Genomic DNA, 17,836 nt, shown 5'->3' on the forward strand with positions numbered 1-17,836 from the left:
CAGGAGGACAGATGGAGTAAGGGAGTTGAAGATAATTGGCAAAGGAGCAGCTGAACTAATGAGCTGTGGGATCTGGACCATGTGGGCAAGGAAGTAAAGACAGGAGGGACTGATCAATAGAAGGAATGAATGGCTTGGGGTTCTCAGTGTGATAGGCAAAACCCAGAGGGAGTGAGAATAGTAAAGGCACAGGGAAAAGGTTGAGGATATAACAAGATGCTTTAAGTTGGGTAGCATTCCCAAGTGGCCTGGTAGAAGGTTTGGGACCAGTGGGAGTTCAGGCCTAAAATCCAAGATAAAATCCAAGGAGGTACAGGGATGAGAATGAAGGTGAGGATAGCATCCATTAGAACTTATACTTAATAATAAAGAGAAGCCTGTGATTGTGGTGGGTTTAACTGGCTGGAAAGCCTCAAGAGTTATTTTTTGTAGGACTTTGGTGGATGATGGGGTGGTCATCTTAGAAATAATCATTTTCTATCTGAACTGATAGAATTTCCAAGGAAGCATGAATTTTTGGTGGTGGGGGATAGCCTGGTTTCCCTGGAATGTGGCAGCCAAGATTTTCAGGTTGCTCAAGACTGGAGAGGTGCTGAGTACTGTGCCTAAGTTCTCACTTGTCATTTGTGTCATTCACTTCTATCTCCTTCCACTAAAGCTCGTACTAGGTGTATTAATTCCTGATGGCTGCTGTAAAAAATTTCCACAAATCAGAAATCTGAAATCAGTATCACTGGGCTGAAATCAAGGTGTCAGCAGGGCCACACTCCCTCCAAAAGCTCTAGAGGAGCATAGGTTCCTTGCCTCTTCCAACTCCTGGTGGCTGCCAGCATTCTTTGGCTTGTGGCCACATTCCGCCAGTCTTGGCTCCTGTGGTCACATTGCCATCTCTTCTGTGTCAAATCTTCCCCGCCTCTCCCTTATCAGGAAACATATGATGGCATTTAGGCCCCATCCAGATAACCCAGGAGAATCTTCTCATCTCAAGATCTTTAACTTGGTCAACATCTGCAAAGAATTTACTACAATTATGTCACTTAGTTATGGGATACATTCTGAGAAGGCCCAGGACATTACTGTACACTACTGTGTACATTATAAACACTGTGCACTTGAGCTGCACTAAGTTTATAAAAAATACTTTTCTTTCTTCAATAATAAATTAACCTTAGGTTATTATAACTTTTTAACTTTATGAATTTTTAAATTTTCTTAACTTTCTGACCCTTTTGTAGTAATACTTAGCTCAAAACACACACTCTACAGCTATATAAAATATTTTATTTTTTATATCTTATATAATAAACTGTTTTCTGTTTTTATTTTTTAAACATCCCCCCAAGTCCTCAGGCATGTTCCAGCATCTGGATGGCCACCTGGAACTCTGTCATCTTTTAGGAGATGTTGCCAGCACTCTGCTTATGATAGACAGTTTCCAAGGATAGCCTGCGGCTTATTAAAAATGATCTTTTAGGAGATCATTCCACCTTTTCCAGTTTCCTTTCCATATTCGTTAAATGCAGTGTTGGCAAGCCAATAGGTACAAAAGCTCTAGAGATGGAGACAGCATAGTGAATTGATATTTCTTTGCAGTCATTCTTCCTATAGGGTTCAACTTCATATTTATACACATACTTTTTATATGTAGGTACTGGCCACCAGAGAATTGAGTGAAACTTATTTTCTTGTCCTCAGTTACCTCACAGAGCAATGAAGGAAAGAGATATTGAAGTTGTTATTTAAGCCAAGGCAAAATGACTAAAAGCTACAGTGAGGTGAAGGTAACAAGAAATGAGAAGAGTAGATTCACTTGCATGGCAAAACAGAAAGAATATGGGATCTACAATCAGACCAATCTGGCTTGGAACCATCCCTGCTGTTTGCTAACTAAGTGACATTAGGCAAGCCACCTCACCTTTCCAAGGCTTTGTTTTCTTAGCTCCAATCTAGAGACGATAACATGTATTTGCAGAGCTAGTTGAAGATGTCATAAGAGAATATATGTCGAGTGCAGTTTCTGTCATGGGAAGCTAAGACCTAAAGGAAACCTTAGTGCACGCGGAAGAACATGGCCACTGGGATGTTATGAGTTCAAATTCTGCTCCTGTCAGTTAGTAGGGGTATGGATTCATTGCACAATATCCAAGAGACTTTTCTTTTTCTTTTTTAAAAATGGGAACTACTCAGACTGCATCATGTACCCTCTTACTCTCCCAGAGGAAGAGAAGAACGATCATTAATGGCAAATGGCAGCTGCAGAGAAGCAACACCGAAAGCTGGCTTCATGCTCAGGAGAGAACGCAGCTCCTCCTCACATTTTCCAGAGCTCTACACTTTCAGAGAAATTTCTCTAGTAAAAAATTATAGAAATGATTCCTGAGTGTATAGTCTTTCTAAGAGCCTTTTCTGATCTAATACTTAATAAAACTTTGCAGGGATATTGGGAAGATTAGAAAAGGTAATTTTGGTTAATGTTATGGAAGAAAGTGATTCATTCTATTTGAGAAGTGATCTAGGTCAATTACAGGGTAGAGATGGAACTTGAACTGGGTCTTGAAAGTTGAAATTTTTGATAGCTGGAGAAAGAGGGAAAGGCATTTGGGATGAAGGAACGACATGAACAAAAAAATGCAGAGTACATTGGTGTGCAGGAAATGGTGTGTATGCCAACATGGTGGAGAGTGGAGTATGGGTGGAGAGCACCAGCAGGGACAGCTGGAGAGATGAGCTGGGTCTGGATGATGAAAAGCTTTCTGGAAGTGCCAAGAGGTGGTTCAGAGAATGCCCAGCATCTTACACTAAGACAGTATTCACCAAAGAGGGGTGTGCAAGATGATATAAAGAAGCGTGGGAAGAAATTAGTAGAACTTCCAGAGAACTTCCATCTCTATTCATTTTATATTTCATACCTCCCAATCTTTATTTTAATGTTTTGTATTACTTATAAAATACTGTACAGTAATGATACTTACCATTTACTATATATTACTATATATATATATATATATTTTTTTTTTTTCTGAGGCCTCCCAGACATCCCAAACTATGAGTCAATTAAACCTCTATCCTTTGTTTACAAATTACCCATCTCAGCTAGTAAGTATTTTTATAGCAATGTGAAAATGGACTAATACATATAGGAACACTCCTGGTTGGACCCAGGGATGATTATGTACTGTTTAGGTGGACAAAATGGTTCTATGGCTCTAGGATACTATGTCTCGACTCTGGCAGTTGTCTTTAAAGCATGTGGGAAGAAAAAATTGTTTAAGGTGCTGAAGTGGAGTCCCATTGGCCATGTCTACAACATCTTCCAACATCTAACTTGTCCTAACAACCCTCTACAAGTCCATGTATGTTGTTACTGGTTTACCTTGGAGGCCCCTTCAGGATATGACACTACTTAGTGTTATATATTCAAAATATACTTTAATCCAGGTATTGATTGATGGATTGATTTTTACATGACTTTGACTAGAGTTTAGTAACAGCTGACTAAATATTTTTCCAGGTTGAAATAATTGTAGCCATGTTCTATGGAGTAACGTTTTGGGAGTGTATCACCCACATGACCCTGATGCCACCAGAATCCTCTTCTGAGAGGATCTGAGCCCTGCTCGTGTCTGGCTCTACGTAAAGGTGGGAATGGGGTGCAAACATCAGATGCTAAGCCTCTAAGCGTTTCTTGCTCTTCACACGAAGGTGTCAACACCTGTATACTTTATGGAAGGACTTAGGCCTACCTCTGACTGGTGCTGTGGAATCCCCACACCCCAGATTGCTGTCAGGGAATAAATCTCCAGGCTTGGCATTAGAAAATGTGTTTTTGGAGCTCTGCTTCCTGGGATTCAGCCAAGCCATTGGAGAGCTGTAAAATCTGGGGTTTGCCCTCTGAACCCAGGCTTTGATGTTTCACTACACTGAGATGTGTTATAAATGGATCTATGAAACAGCCCCACAGAATGGTTGCTGACTTTGCTGTAGGGATGCTGTTAAGTTCAACAGTCTATTATTATGTTACACAGTAATGTTTTAAGAGGCTCAAGTGAGAGGTTTTCAGTAAGTCTCAATATCAAGATAGAAAGTTTTTTCCCCTGAGCACCTTGTTTGTTTTTGATTTTATGAATATGGTAAAACATGTAAATAAATACATTTCTCTCCTTGAGAAATATAGAATCAAACTTGCTGCACTCTTCTGCAAAGTGCACAGGACTCTATGGATATATACGTAGTATATTAAGTCTAACTTCATCTTATTTGTTTCTACCTTAATTTTTCTGTTTATCTGTTGACTTCGTTGATTTGTCTTCTTGTGTACTGAGCGTATTTTCGTAAGCAACCTCAAATATTTCTAGAATTAAGGGAATTGAGAAGGGTAAGATGGTTAAAAATGTGGACTCCCATGTTAGGCTGGCCTGAGGTCAAATTCCTGTCCTGCGACTTAATACTTGTGGAACCCTGGGTGACTTATCTGACCTTGTCAAATCTCAGCATCCTCATCGTTATCTATAAAATGGGGATAACAAGAGTACTGACTTCTTTTTAAGGCTGTTGTGGATTATAAATGGAAACCATTTAATATGGTGGCTAGCATACAGTGAGCACTGAGTCAATGCTACATGATTATGACTATTATAAATATTAGAACTAATGAGGGAGTAAATAAATACATGAATAATTGTACTTATTTATTTATAGGTACATTTAATAATATAAATATTTATACTGGAGGAGAAAAAACTCAGGTCCATCCTGCTGGAGATTTTTCTCCTCATAGACTGAAGCAGTGTGGAATATTAACTGCAAACCCTAATGATGATGGCTTCAAATCCTATAGAAGCTTACAAGCCCCTAAGCCTCTAAGAAGGATATTTTAAATTTATTTTTTAACTAGAAGGGAATGAAGAAAGGGTCATAAAATGTTAAAGTATATTACCGACTATATTGCTAACCTATATCACTTTTCACCAGTAACTCCTAAAATTATTACTATCTCAAAAACAATTCCAAACAATAAAGCTACAGCTGGTGTGCGTGCTGTCATCAGTGCAGAGGAGGTATTGCTAGCCACTGGCCACATACCCACAAAACTTAAAAAGTGAAACAAAAATAAAAAAGTAAACAGAACAGGCTGAACATGAGCAGAATAGGCTGATGACGCTACAGTGAGTAAAAATCAGATGAACTTGAGAGAGGATAGTAATACGAAGGTAGTGTCTTTGTTAGGTACTTTACAAAGAAGAGCCTATTATTTCCCTGAGGAACTCTGAAATTGCATATGCTTCAGGCACCAGACTGAGAACTCATTTTGGCCTCGACTCTTATGTTCTTTACTCATCTTCAACTCTATTCCAGCACCCAACACGGCTGGCACAAATGTTTGCTGGCAAAACAAATGTATGAATACATTTGAGGTTGCCTCAAGCTGTGGGGGGGCCCCCATCAATGACTGGACAACCCCCCTGGAGTCACCAGGACTAAAGGAACCTCGGTGACCCATGGGTTGGTGAGTAAGTAAATGGAAGCCTTTAATCCCAGGAACATGGGAATGGAGATTGCTTTCATTCACTCATTCATTCAACAAATTTTTGCCAAGTCACTCCCATGGTCCTGATGTTAATGCTGGCCACAATGGATATCATAGACAAGGCAAACTCAGGCTTGCTCCTTTTGGCGCTGATCATACAATAACAACACAGTGTGACAGGTACAACAAGGCATTCTATGGGATGACGAAGGATATTAAATCTAGATGAGGAATAAATTGGAAGTCTTGATTAGTTTAAGATATAAAAGAGGTTGGGAGACAGCAAGGACAGCCAGCAAATTAGAAAGAGGAGGGCGTATGAGAGACATTGGCCATGCCAGGTCAGTGCGTCTGCAGCAGAAGTGGTGATGGGAGAATGATGAGAGCTAAGGCTGGCAGAGAAAGGAGGAGGCCAGCTGGGCAGGGCCTTCACACTGTGATAAGAAATATCAGCCTTATGCTGGGAGCAATGAGGAACCGTGGAAGGTTTTAAGTAGAAGTTCCAAGATCAGATCAAAGTTTGGAAAATTCACTCTGGGTGCCGTGGAGAATGGACTTCAGAATGGAGACTAGAGACAGAAAAACGACCGAGTAAGGAGGCTGCTGCATGAGCAGGCAGCAGAGGGTGAGTGTGAAAGGGATTTGGGAATTCTCAGTGATTGGTTGTGACTGGCGAGAGAAGAAGAAGAGTTGCCAGAGCTACCTGCAAAAGAATGAAAGTAAGATTGATGCTCTTTGAGTACTGGGTGAGGTATTTTTCTACTTCTAACTCTGTAAGTCACCTTGTGATCCATAGGCAGGGAAGTGCGATCTGTATTCAACCACAGGGGATGATCCCAAAGTTCTCAGATCTCTTCTCACCTCATTCCCAATCTTCCCACCATGGTGGCTTCGGAGCTGCAGTCACACTGGAAAGTCATGGGAGCCTGAGGTTCCCTCTGATGGGCTTTAGGACCTGACGCTTCTGCCTACAGACAGATGGGAGTTAGGAGCTGCATGGGAGATCTCTGTGGAAAATAGGTGGAAATCAATGGAAGATACATTGCAGCATTGAACTTCTTGGAATTCAGAGGCAGAAAACCTGCATCCAGGCTCCATCTGGTGTGAACTTGGGCATATCATTTAGGTTCCAACACTAAAAAGTCATTTAACTTCAACATTAAATATTATCATCACCTACAGAAGTCCATGGGTCATTTACGATTCATGAGTTTCAATTTTTCTTTTATAAAATGAGAATTAAGATATCTACCCATGTATATCTTGAGTGAAACAAATCACACATGTAATAGTGCCTTGGAAGTGAAATATAATTAACTCTGCACATATTGGAAACCTGTGAGACTGTCATTTGGTGGACACGGCATGGCTACTGTAAGTCAGACAGACATGGATTTGGGTTTTGAATATACTACAAATCAGCTGTTGGCAAGAGTGGCAGGATGGCTTCCAGTGACCCCCACCTCCTACTGTTTGCTCCCTGTATGACCCTCTCCTTCTGTGAGTATGTGGACTGGGCCTAGTGATTCTAATTAATAGACTATGGCAGAAGTGATGGTCTGTCATTTTGGAGATCAGGTTATAAAAGACTACACTTTGCTTGCATTCTCTCTCTGTGACTCTGATGTGATGAGCTGCCATAAGGAGAGGCCCATGTGACAAGGGACAAGAAGGCCTCCAGCTAAGTGGTATGGAACTGAGCCCCCAGTCCAACTGAATCCTGCCAGTTCCCATGTGAGTGAGCTTGAAAGTGGATGCTTCTGAGGCTGAGCCTTGACATGACGGTTTCAGCTGACATACCCTGGTTGCAGCCTTTCAAGAGACCCTACCTATGCAGAGGACCCTGCTGGGCCATGGAGATTCCTGACTCATAAATCATGAGAAAATACATTTTTTTTTTTTGAGAGGGAGTCTCTCTCTATCGCCCAGGCTGGAGTGCAGTGGTGTGATCTTGGCTGACTGCAGCCTCCGCCTTCCAGGTTCAAGCAATTCTCCTACCTCAGCCTTCCAAGTAGCTGGGACTACAGGCACACACCACCATGTCCAGCTAATTTTTTGTATTTTAAGTAGAGACAGGGGTTTCACCGTGTTACCCAGGATAGTCTCAGTCTTCTGACCTCGTGATCCACTTGCCTCAGCCTCCCAGATGCTGGGATTACAGGTGTGAGGCCACATATTGTTGTTTTAAGCCACTAAGTTTTGGGGGAATTTTATTATGTAGCAATACGTAACTAGTATCTCAAGCTACTCAATTTCTCTGAGTTCCAGTGTCCTCTTCTATAGAATGGAATCCCAATACTTATGTTGTAGGTGTTGTAGTGAGAACTCTATGAAAGAATGTATTTAAGCCAGATGTAGTGCTTGGTAGGCACTTAGTAAATGATTGTTATTACTATTATATAAAAGGCAGCAAAGCCCAGGGACAGTTAAAAGCTGTAGACATGGCCGGGCGCAGTGGCTCACGCCTGTAATCCCAGCACTTTGGGAGGCCGAGGTGGGTGGATCACGAGGTCAAGAGATGGAGACCATCCTGGTCAACATGGTGAAACCCCGTCTCTACTAGAAATACAAAAAATTAGCTGGGCATGGTGACGCGTGCCTGTAATCCCAGCTACTCAGGAGGCTGAGGCAGGAGAATTGCCTGAACCCAGGAGGTGGAGGTTGCGGTGAGCCAAGATCGCGCCATTGCACTCCAGTCTGGGTAACAAGAGCGAAACTCCGTCTCAAAAAAAAAAAAAAAAAAAGTAGACATTGGGTACATTGAGTTTAGGCCAGTGACGTCTGTGGCTGCTCCGTCATAGTATAACCAGACTCGATTATTAATGCTTGTTTCATTGTGTCTTCTCCAGGTAACTCTGAACTGGAGGAGGATGGGGGTGCCTACATTCTGCCACCATGATATTTCCTGTGCCTGGCAACACTCAGTGGGGGCTTGTTAAATGAACAAATACATGTTTGAATTAAGAAGAGGGTGAGGAAACTCCTTGTCCCTTTGGGATGTCTGGTACTTAAAGCAGCTGGCACATGTCCCAGGTGAGAGCACAGGGGAGTGGAAAGACCACTCTGGGTGAGTGTCAGGGTCAAGTCTGATGCTCATTATACTCTCTTGGGCAGATATTGCCTCAGTTTTCTCATGTGTGAAATGGGTGCAAGAGTTGTCCTAATTTCCTAACAGGATTGCTGTGAGCATTAAGTGAGATCACAGACACAAAAGTACTTTGTAAATTGCAAACACAAAAGAAATATTAGCCATTAAGAATGTTGGTGGAAACTGGTCCTAAGATGGTCATTCTTCTCAAGTGGCCTGTTAATCAGGCAGGTTTTGAATTTTATAAATTCTGATTTACAAAATGTGTCAAGATTATACACAAAATTCATGAACTAATTTCATAGAAAAAGAAATATTCTGACAAACTTTACTTATTATTATCCGAAGCATATTCTCTTTTCAATGGGTACAATGCTTGGTGTTTCTTTTTATTCACCTTTGCAATTAGCATGTTTTGGATTTGCAAATGGTGAACATCATTTTACAGATGAGCAAATAGGGGCACTCTGGTTTTGCCTTTACAATGTGTTGTTGGTTCATTTAATTTTAGCTCTGAATATTTGTTTTGTGCTCATTGGCCAGTGGGTAAACATGCTGAGTGGCTAGAGGAAGCAAAGGCTCTGGAGAGGGGCCCTCACTATGTCTTCAGGCTAGATTTATCCCTAGGAACAAGTTCCACCTCGAGTGAAACACACCAGCAGGTGAAACTGACTGGACAACCATTGTGGCCTCAGAAAAACACAAATGCAGCAAAGAAGGCTGAGCCAGTTTTCTCTGAGCAGGAAATTTCGGGCCTCTTTCCATCACACCCCAACCTTCCTTTCCAAACACATCTTTCTCTGCACAATAGATGCCTTTCTCCAGCATTTTCCAAATTGGGTTCAGTGAGAGGGACACCAGTTTGCCATAAATGAAAGCACCCTGTGCCATAAACATGAGTTTGGGAAACAAGGCATCCTTTATCTTCTTCTTGGAAAAATCATAATGCCCCATTAGACAACGAACTTTAACATGGCTGAAGTCAAAATAAACATCATCTACTCAGAGCAAATTGCTTCCTTTGTTATTTCTTATATCTCTTTCATAACAATGATAACCTTCTTTTCTGACTTTTAGTCTTTTATTACTTTTATACTTCCCTGGTTACTCTAACGTCATGGAGAGTACAGAATAACTTTTTCATCTTTGTATTTCTCCTGGGCCCAGTACAGTGCTATGAATGGAATAGGTACTCAATAAATGTTTTTGGGATAAACTGGTTGAACAATGAGTGTTGAACCATCGGAGTGTGCCACAAAAGCAGAACTTAGAAGATGAAGGAACAAGGAGGCAAAACAAGTCAGCTTTTTTTTTTTTTTTTTTGGACACAGTATTGCTTTGTCTCCTAGGCTGGAGTGCAGTGGTGCGATCTCAGCTCACTGCAACCTCCGCCTTGCAGGTTCAAGTAATTCTTCTGCTTCAGCCTCCCGAGTAGCTGGGATTACAGGTGCACACTCCACGCCCAGCTAATTTTTGTGTTTTTAGTAGAGAAGGGGTTTCACCATGTTGGCTAGGCTGGTCTCGAACTGACCTCAGGTGATCCACCCGCCTCAGCCTCCCAAAGTGATAGGATTACAGACGTGAGCCACTGTGCCCGGGCCCAAGTCAGCTTTTTTAATGGGTTGTAATCAAACAGTTACTGGTGAAAACCCTACTTTGCTCGGCTGCTTCAGGCAGATCTGACTCTCTTTAGTCATTGCTCTGAATCATTTATTCTAACCATCATTCAGTGTCATATAAACACGATCTGTTTGTACTTCTCTGCCCAGGGACATTTCTTCATCCACAAACATCGTCTTCCATTTTTTTTTTTTTCCTGGAAACAGAGCTTGTTTACTGGGGAAAGCAATTTTGAAACTGCCCATCTTGATTTGGAGTTAATGGAACCAAATACACTGCCAATTTTAAATTACTAATGAGATGATCATCTCAAGATAACCTTGATAGCCTCTGGACAGATGCCAACTTAGGCCATGCTTTAGACATCTGTCTCACCAGTCACCTTGCATGTGATGGATAGAAAATAATTATTGGAAGCTTTGAATATACTCTCAGATTCTTCGTGACTCATCAGGCCTTCCTTTGCTTTAAGGACAAATTTTAGTGGAAGAAAGAACTTAGACTGGCTAGAGTCAGAAGAATGCATGTTGCTATCACTTGCTAATTCTCCTGTATACATTTTATCAATAAAGATTTTCTGTCTTCTAGTTAGCCCAGCTACGTGTTTCTGGGGGTCTGAGTGCGAGGAAAAGAAGATAACTTTTCAGACAATAATTCTGATGCCCACACGACGATTGCTGAAGGAAAGGGAGGCAGGACTGTGTGAGTTTTTTTCATGGTTAGCAAGATGAAATGCCAGAGTGAGCTCAGGCTAGAGGTCTGCATTCTGTAGTTCGAGCCCCAGTGAAAGTGGAAATAGTGGGGGAATTTTTCCCACTGTTTCCTAGGACAGGAGCAGCTCCAGGCCACATCTGATCTGTTTCATCATTCATGACTGAGTAAGGAAAAGAAGTCTCCAGGAGGAGCGACATGGTCTTACACACATTTATCAAGGACCATTCAAGGAACCCAGCTGAGGGAAGCAGAACTGGTCAAGAATACCTTCAGTAAAAGTGACACCTGTTAAATTTCTAGTTATTGACAGGGATTTGCAACGCATGCCAAAGACAGAAGAATCAGACTTTCTTTTTATTAATTCCAGTCTTTTTTGACTCCAGGGTGGAGGGGCAAGTGGAGCAGCAACATGGGCAGTGCTGAAGGCCAGGAGACTCAGAAATACTAAATGTTAGAGAAGAAGAGAAGGAAACTGTAGCTAAGGATAAAGGGAGGTTTCAGTGGACCAAATAGATAAAACAGGGCAGTGAATCCCTTAGGAAGCAAGTGAAGTGCTGAATCATTTAATGCTGAAATTATGGTTGGAGTTACTGAAAGGAGTCTAGGAGACAAGGCAGAAAATCATTAGCAGAAATTAATTATCTACTGCTTTCAACACGGAGGATTATGCTGAGCTACACAAATCAAAAAAGCCAGAAAACCTGAGGGGTCTTGACAGGACGCTTCTGTTCTGGCAGGCAGAGTTGGGCAGCAACTAGGATGGAAGTTGACCTGTGATGCCCTGGAGGAAATAGTATCACAGACCTTGGTGCAGTTGAGAGAGGGGCGGATTCCTATGGACAAATGGAAGGAGAAGGCCAACACAGATGGGGGCCTAGTAGCTGCTTGTGAAGAAAGTTAGCTGCTGATGAGCTCAGCTTCTGGCTCAGAGAGCTGTTTAGTTTGGTTCTCCTGCAGAATCTTGTGGATAGGGAGAAGGCACACACTGTGCAGTCTAGGGGACAGGCTGACTGCCAGAGGGCACCATGACCCCAGGAGGTGGATAGGACATGACAACACTGTCTCAACTGGGTTGGAGCCTGAGGCTGCCTTGCTCCCTCCAGTGTATGCAACCCCAGATTTCTGGATGTAGCTTTTCCATTGGGTGTCTAGGCAGTGCACCCACCATAAAGAACTGTCTGATAAACCCTCTTTCTCTTCCAGGGGCTGGGGAGGTGGGGTGAGTGGCTGTTTGGGATTCCGGCTGTGGTCCTGGACATGGTTATGATTGTGTTATAGTGAACTCCAAATATGTCAGCGTGTTCAGCTCTCCTATTCTTTAATTCTCTATTTTAAAGTTGAACTTCCTTGTAATTCCTTCTCCACCGGCTCTAATCAGTAGTTCACATCTGCTCCTCCTGACCCCCAATCCTGACTCATCCCAGTCACCTGGTCACCCCTGGCTACCAGTTCTGACATGCCTGTAACTGTCCTTCCCACCGAAACACCCACCCTGCCACTCTAAAATACTTGGACTCTTGCTCTTTTTAAGATAGCCAATCAGGATTAGTCCAGCTTGTGTGGTCTAACCCTAGCCAATAGGGGATGACACAGCAGTAGGGACGACTCCTGTTAGGCATAAGTACCCCTTCCCCTCTTGTCTAAGTGTGCAGCCACTATCATTGTTCCATCCGTATGCCACACCCTTTTATAGAAGTAAACTGCCTTGCTGAGAGGACTTATTTTCAAGTGCTGTTCCTTTGCAGCATCGAAATTTTACTTATAGCAATTCGGATTAGGGCCAGTACTAAGGTAAGGTGAATGAGTTACTTACAGTGCAAAATGGAAGGAAGCATTACTCTCAGGGTCACCTCAGTGTGTACACCATCGGTACCTCCTTCCATTCTGCACCCTAGGCATGTCACACCTTACCCTACTGCTGGCCCTGGTTAGGGTCAGGTGTTCTTGCACTTCATTTTATAGTGACCAAGCCAGCCTGGAGCCTCTGTTTCTTTCTGATGTCCAGAGAACCTGTGGCCAAATCTGGAATGCATCAGGACAGGAGAGGGGTGCTTTGTTCTCTGCAGCTCTCAGATTCCTAGGAAGCATGGATACTGTTAAAGGACTGCTGTGGGAGCTTGCAGCCTCCATAACTGTTCCTTCTTTGGGCAGAGAGAGGTGAGAAATAGACAGACAGCTTTCACCAGTGTAAAATAAAGGAAATACCAAAAGGAGACTGATCAACTTTTAAAAATAACTTATCTATTGTTTTCTGACTAGAAAAGCAAATAAATGTTTGTAATTGATAGAGCTAGAAAATAAAAATAACCTGTAATTTCAACCTCCAAAGTTATGTCCGTGCTGGCAGTTCATTTAGATTTTCATCTTTAATCACATGGTCCTGGTGATGACCGTAACAAAAATGAGGGTGATGCCCATACAATGAACACATATTGAATGTTTATTTCTCCATATCAGCAACTGTGCTAATTGCTTTACTTGTGCTGTTCAACATGACCTAATTTATTTATTAACAGTACCATGAGGCCAGCAATATTATCCCTATTTTGAAGATGAAGATCTGGGGCTTAGAGACATAAAGTAACTTGCCAAGGTGAAGCAACTGGTATGGGGCAGAGTTGAGATTCAATCCCAGGTCTACCTGACCCTGCAGCTTGAGAGCAAGAAGATGGATTAGAAAGGGTTTCCCTTTCATTCTGTCCTGGAGTCCCACTCCAATTCCTTCCCTGTCCTCACAAAGGAAGCACAGAGTGAAAGCAAAACAGCAGATCTCATTTTGAAGGGTTTTCTACCCTCTTAGAAGGAATGAAATAGGAGTCCTCCAAACAAGAGGTGGAATATTGGTCCCTTCTGCCTATCCCTCTCTGATTTAGTTTTGTCTCCTCCAAATCTCATGTTGAAATGTGATCCCCAGTTTTGGAGGTGGGGTCTGGTAGGAGGTGATTGAATCATGGGGCAGATCCTTCGTGAATGGCTTAGTGCCATTCCCTTGGTGATGAGTGAGTTCCCACTCTGAGTTCATGTGAGAGCTGGTGGTTTAAAAAGAGTCTGGATCCTCCCACTCCCTCTCTTGCTCCTACTCTTGCCATGTGATACCACCTGTTCCCCCTTTACCTTCCACTATGATTATCAGCTTCCTGAGGCTTCCCTAGAAGCTGATGCTGACGTCATGCTTCTCATACAGCTTGCAGAACTCATGAGCCAAAGAAACTTCTCTTCCTTATAAATTATCCAGTCTCAGGTATCTCTTTACAGCAATGCAAAAATGAACTAACACATACTCTCACTTCTGCAAATGTTTATTGAGCTTACTCACATTACGTAATTCACAGCTTTGGAAGAAAACACTTTCCTTTTTGCATTTTTACTGACAGTTTCTAGATTGTCTCGAATCTTTCTGGTTCTTGTGTGAAGTTTGGAGCAGCAGAAAAGGCAGGGGTGCTTTGGAGAGGATGTGCCCCATTCAGATCCAATGCTTCTCCATATTAGATGAAAATGGAATCCAAGATGATATTAATACCTGAATGATATTAATATCTGATTAGAAAACACGGAAGAAAAGACTAGTGAACTTGAAGCCATAGCAATAGAGAATATCCAAATGAAACACACAGAGAAAAAAGAATTTAAAAAATGCAAACAAATAGTGCATCTGAGCTGTGGGACAGCTTTAGGTGGCTGAATGTGTGTGTAATTGCAGTTCCTGATGGGACATAGGGGAACAGAAAGATTATTTAAGAAATAATAACTGTAAAATTCCCAAATTTATTGAAAACTATAAACCCAAGGATCCAAGAATCTCAACAAACCTCAAGTACAAGAAGCATAAAGAAATGATGGCAAAAGAAATTATTATCAAACTGCTGAAAACTAGTGACAAAAAGAAAATTATAAAATCAGCCAGAGAAAAAGACATATTTTGTACAAAAATAAGAATGACAGCAGATTAGTTGTTAAAAGCAATGCATATAAATAGACAGTTGGGAAACATTTAAAAAATATCGTGCAGAAAAATCCTAGCCTTTCCACTTGGAATTCTATACCAATGAAAATTATTTTTAGATAATGATGGTGAAATAAAGATGTTTTCAGATATACAAAAGTCAAAAGCATTCATCACTATCATTGATCTTCCACTCTGTGCAAAGCACTGTACTGGGGTCCCAAATAGATGTAAGTAATTTCTTGACCTCAAGAACCCTGTTGTCTAAATAGAGAAGGTAAGAAAGATGTGACTGAAACCCTCATGTCAGGAGTGGCTACCAGTGCAGGCCAGCAGCACAGCTGGGTGGGCTAACTACCATGTGTCCAATAATCTTTTTTAAAAAGGACTAACCAAGGCAAGAATGAAAGGTACTAACTGGGGGGTTAGTATCTGGGAGAAGTTTAAGGTTATTTTCTCCTCCTGGGAAGTTTGGACAAATTGGCCTCGTCTTTTTCTCTTTCTTTCTCCTCGTCAATGTCTTAAGACCAGGATATATACCCAGGAAAAGAAGTTCTGACCTGCTTTGGTGAGATTTGAGAACACTAATTGAGCAAAGTCTATAGGGGGTTAAGATTCTTATTTCTGCTCAATGTTTTAAAAAATGGAATTATGTTCCAACAGCCAAATATTGGAAGATTTTACATAAAACTGAATTTTTGGTATATCTTGAAATATCAGACCTAGTAACACCGAGCCTGCAACGCTTTTCCTGGAAATGGGCTGGAACGGTATGGTGGCTGCCACCTTTTGAGCAGCATGCAGGCCCAGATTTGCTGCAATGTAATTGATTCAATTATACCATCCTCCTGGCACCCATGGGCATTTGAGTTGGTATCCTCAACTCAAGTGCTATGAGGTGCTATAAGGCCAGAGCATGTGGTGTGGCCCTATTGAGATATTCTCTTGTTAGGGTTGACAGATTTAGCAAAGAAACATACAGGATGCCCAGTTACATTTGAATATCAGATAAACAATGAGTAATTTTTTAAGCATAAATATATCCTAGGCAATATTTGAGACATACTTATACTAACAAATTATTTATTATGTGAAATTCAAATTTAGTTGTGTGTCCTATAATTTATCCAGTGACCTTATTCCTTGGACTGCTCCCTTGGGAGAAGGCCTGATGTCTCTCCTCTTACCCTTTGGAGATGCTGTTCTCTACTTTGGCACCAAACTGAAATTCCCCTGGGAAGACAGCCTACGCTAGTTTGGTTCTTGATTTTGGAAGGAATTTGCTGTCTCTCTTTCTCTTTAGTTTATTTGCCTTGGTAACTGGCTGGTAACTGGCTTGATCAGCTTTTCCTTGAACTGCAATGATAACATGATAGTCTCAAATATGAGCTTTGGGAAAAATAGGACCTACACTGGTTCAATGCTGTTAAGATCCACCTAGTGTAGGAAAAGACTCCTCCCTATGACCTCATTTGTTCATCTAAGTTTTTCACTCAGTTCTGGACTCAAATTTTCAGCCAAAAGTAAAGTACTTTTTAGCCTTATTTTGCTTTTTGTCATCTGGAGGCTTAGATTTCCCCTGGGGACCTTGAGAGGAGTGTTAAGAAAATTATGCAAAACTTGGAAATAAAGCAAAAGGATTATTCTATGACTTTTCAATGTCATCTAAGGCCATGTTACTGCAAGTGTGGCTTGCTGACTAATCACGTCACCTGGGAACTTGTTAAAATGCAAATTCCCAGGCCCTGCCCAAGACCTGCTGAATTTGAATTTCCGGGGGCAGGGCATAGGAGTCTGTATTTTCAGTTTGATCTTGAGAAGCTTGCGTAAGGGTCTTCTCACTCTCCAGGGGAATAAACCATAGTTTGTACATTGATTTGGGCTCAGTTGTTTATAATAGCAGAAAGATAGTGATTATTTTAATTTTCTGTCCTGTAGAGAAGACAACTGCAAATATTATGGCTTCACTGCTCTCTTGGACATTAACTAATTTTGTGTCTGACTTTGCAGTTTTACTTTGGAATCCTTTTCTTCCCCTCTGACTACAGAAGTCTTATTTTCTCGTCTTCTCTTTTGAACTGGCTTTGTCATCCTATTGTTTCACTAATAAGCCGAATAAAACTTTGACATGTGCTCACTTATCTATCTATATGAAAATTAGGTTTTTAATATTTTGAAAATTGTACTTTGACAGAAGGATAACTGAGAGAAGACAGCATTCATCTCTTCTTTAGACTCCTGGCTAAATACTGTTGTAACACTCTCTGCCTCAATCAGGGTCTATTTTGTTACAACCAACCAAAGCCAACTCAAATTAGCTCAAGGGTAAAGGGGTTTATTGGAGGCTTACAGGGAAGTCTGATAGGATTCATGTTCCAAATGTTTAGATGCTTCTGCTTTTCTTCAGACAGGAGCACTACTCTCTGGCTTCTCTTTGTAGGCTGGTTTCCTTGCTTTCTTATTGGCATGAATGAGGTCTAAAATGGATATGAATGAGAAGAGAGACTCTTACTTGTTTGGGGAATCCAGAAATCACTGGTTTTGGGTCACACACCACCTAGCTGGGGGTGGGGAGGATCATGTGATCAACTGCCCAGAAGTTAAAGATTAAAGCAGATATTCTAAAGGACCAGTAGGCAAGGGAGGCAAATTTATCTCTGATACTCTATCCTTTAATAGAACTGTGTAAGGGATTAAGGACAGAAACATGATGAAAGTGGTGTTCCTCCCAGGGTTTCTTCCCTTAGTCATGAGAATGGGCTTGGGACCAATTTGGCTTATCTTATCCTTGAAGCCTAACAAGTAGGAAAGCCTCCCGGCTTGTTGGAGTAGAGTGAAAGCTGAAGAAAAAGACTGATTTTTAATGAAAACTCTTTAAAATGAAGCCTAATAAAAGCCTCATTTGAGGGGCTAGACAAATAATTGATCTCTGAGAAAATAATGT

General features: G+C 41.5%; 1 protein-coding gene and 1 non-coding gene across 7 annotated transcripts in view; one reads left to right on the forward strand and one right to left on the reverse strand.

The window, feature by feature from the left end:
• The window catches only part of TSPYL5 (TSPY like 5), a 282,157-nt gene that overhangs the window by 170,860 nt on the left and 93,461 nt on the right, over positions 1-17,836 (forward strand). The window contains exon 6 of one of the 6 annotated variants that reach the window (XR_012514054.1): positions 8,377-8,560. The exons of the other annotated variants lie outside the window; for them this stretch is intronic. The gene's annotated coding sequence lies outside the window, so the exon portion shown is untranslated. The remainder of the gene's footprint in view (positions 1-8,376; positions 8,561-17,836) is intronic. 6 annotated transcript variants of the gene reach the window in all.
• LOC120362482 (small nucleolar RNA U3) lies at positions 2,179-2,392 on the reverse strand. Its single transcript, XR_005578377.1, has one exon. It is a non-coding gene; the product is annotated as a small nucleolar RNA U3 (small nucleolar RNA).

This window comes from Saimiri boliviensis, chromosome 15, assembly GCF_048565385.1.
Source record: "Saimiri boliviensis isolate mSaiBol1 chromosome 15, mSaiBol1.pri, whole genome shotgun sequence".
NCBI lineage: Eukaryota > Metazoa > Chordata > Mammalia > Primates > Cebidae > Saimiri > Saimiri boliviensis.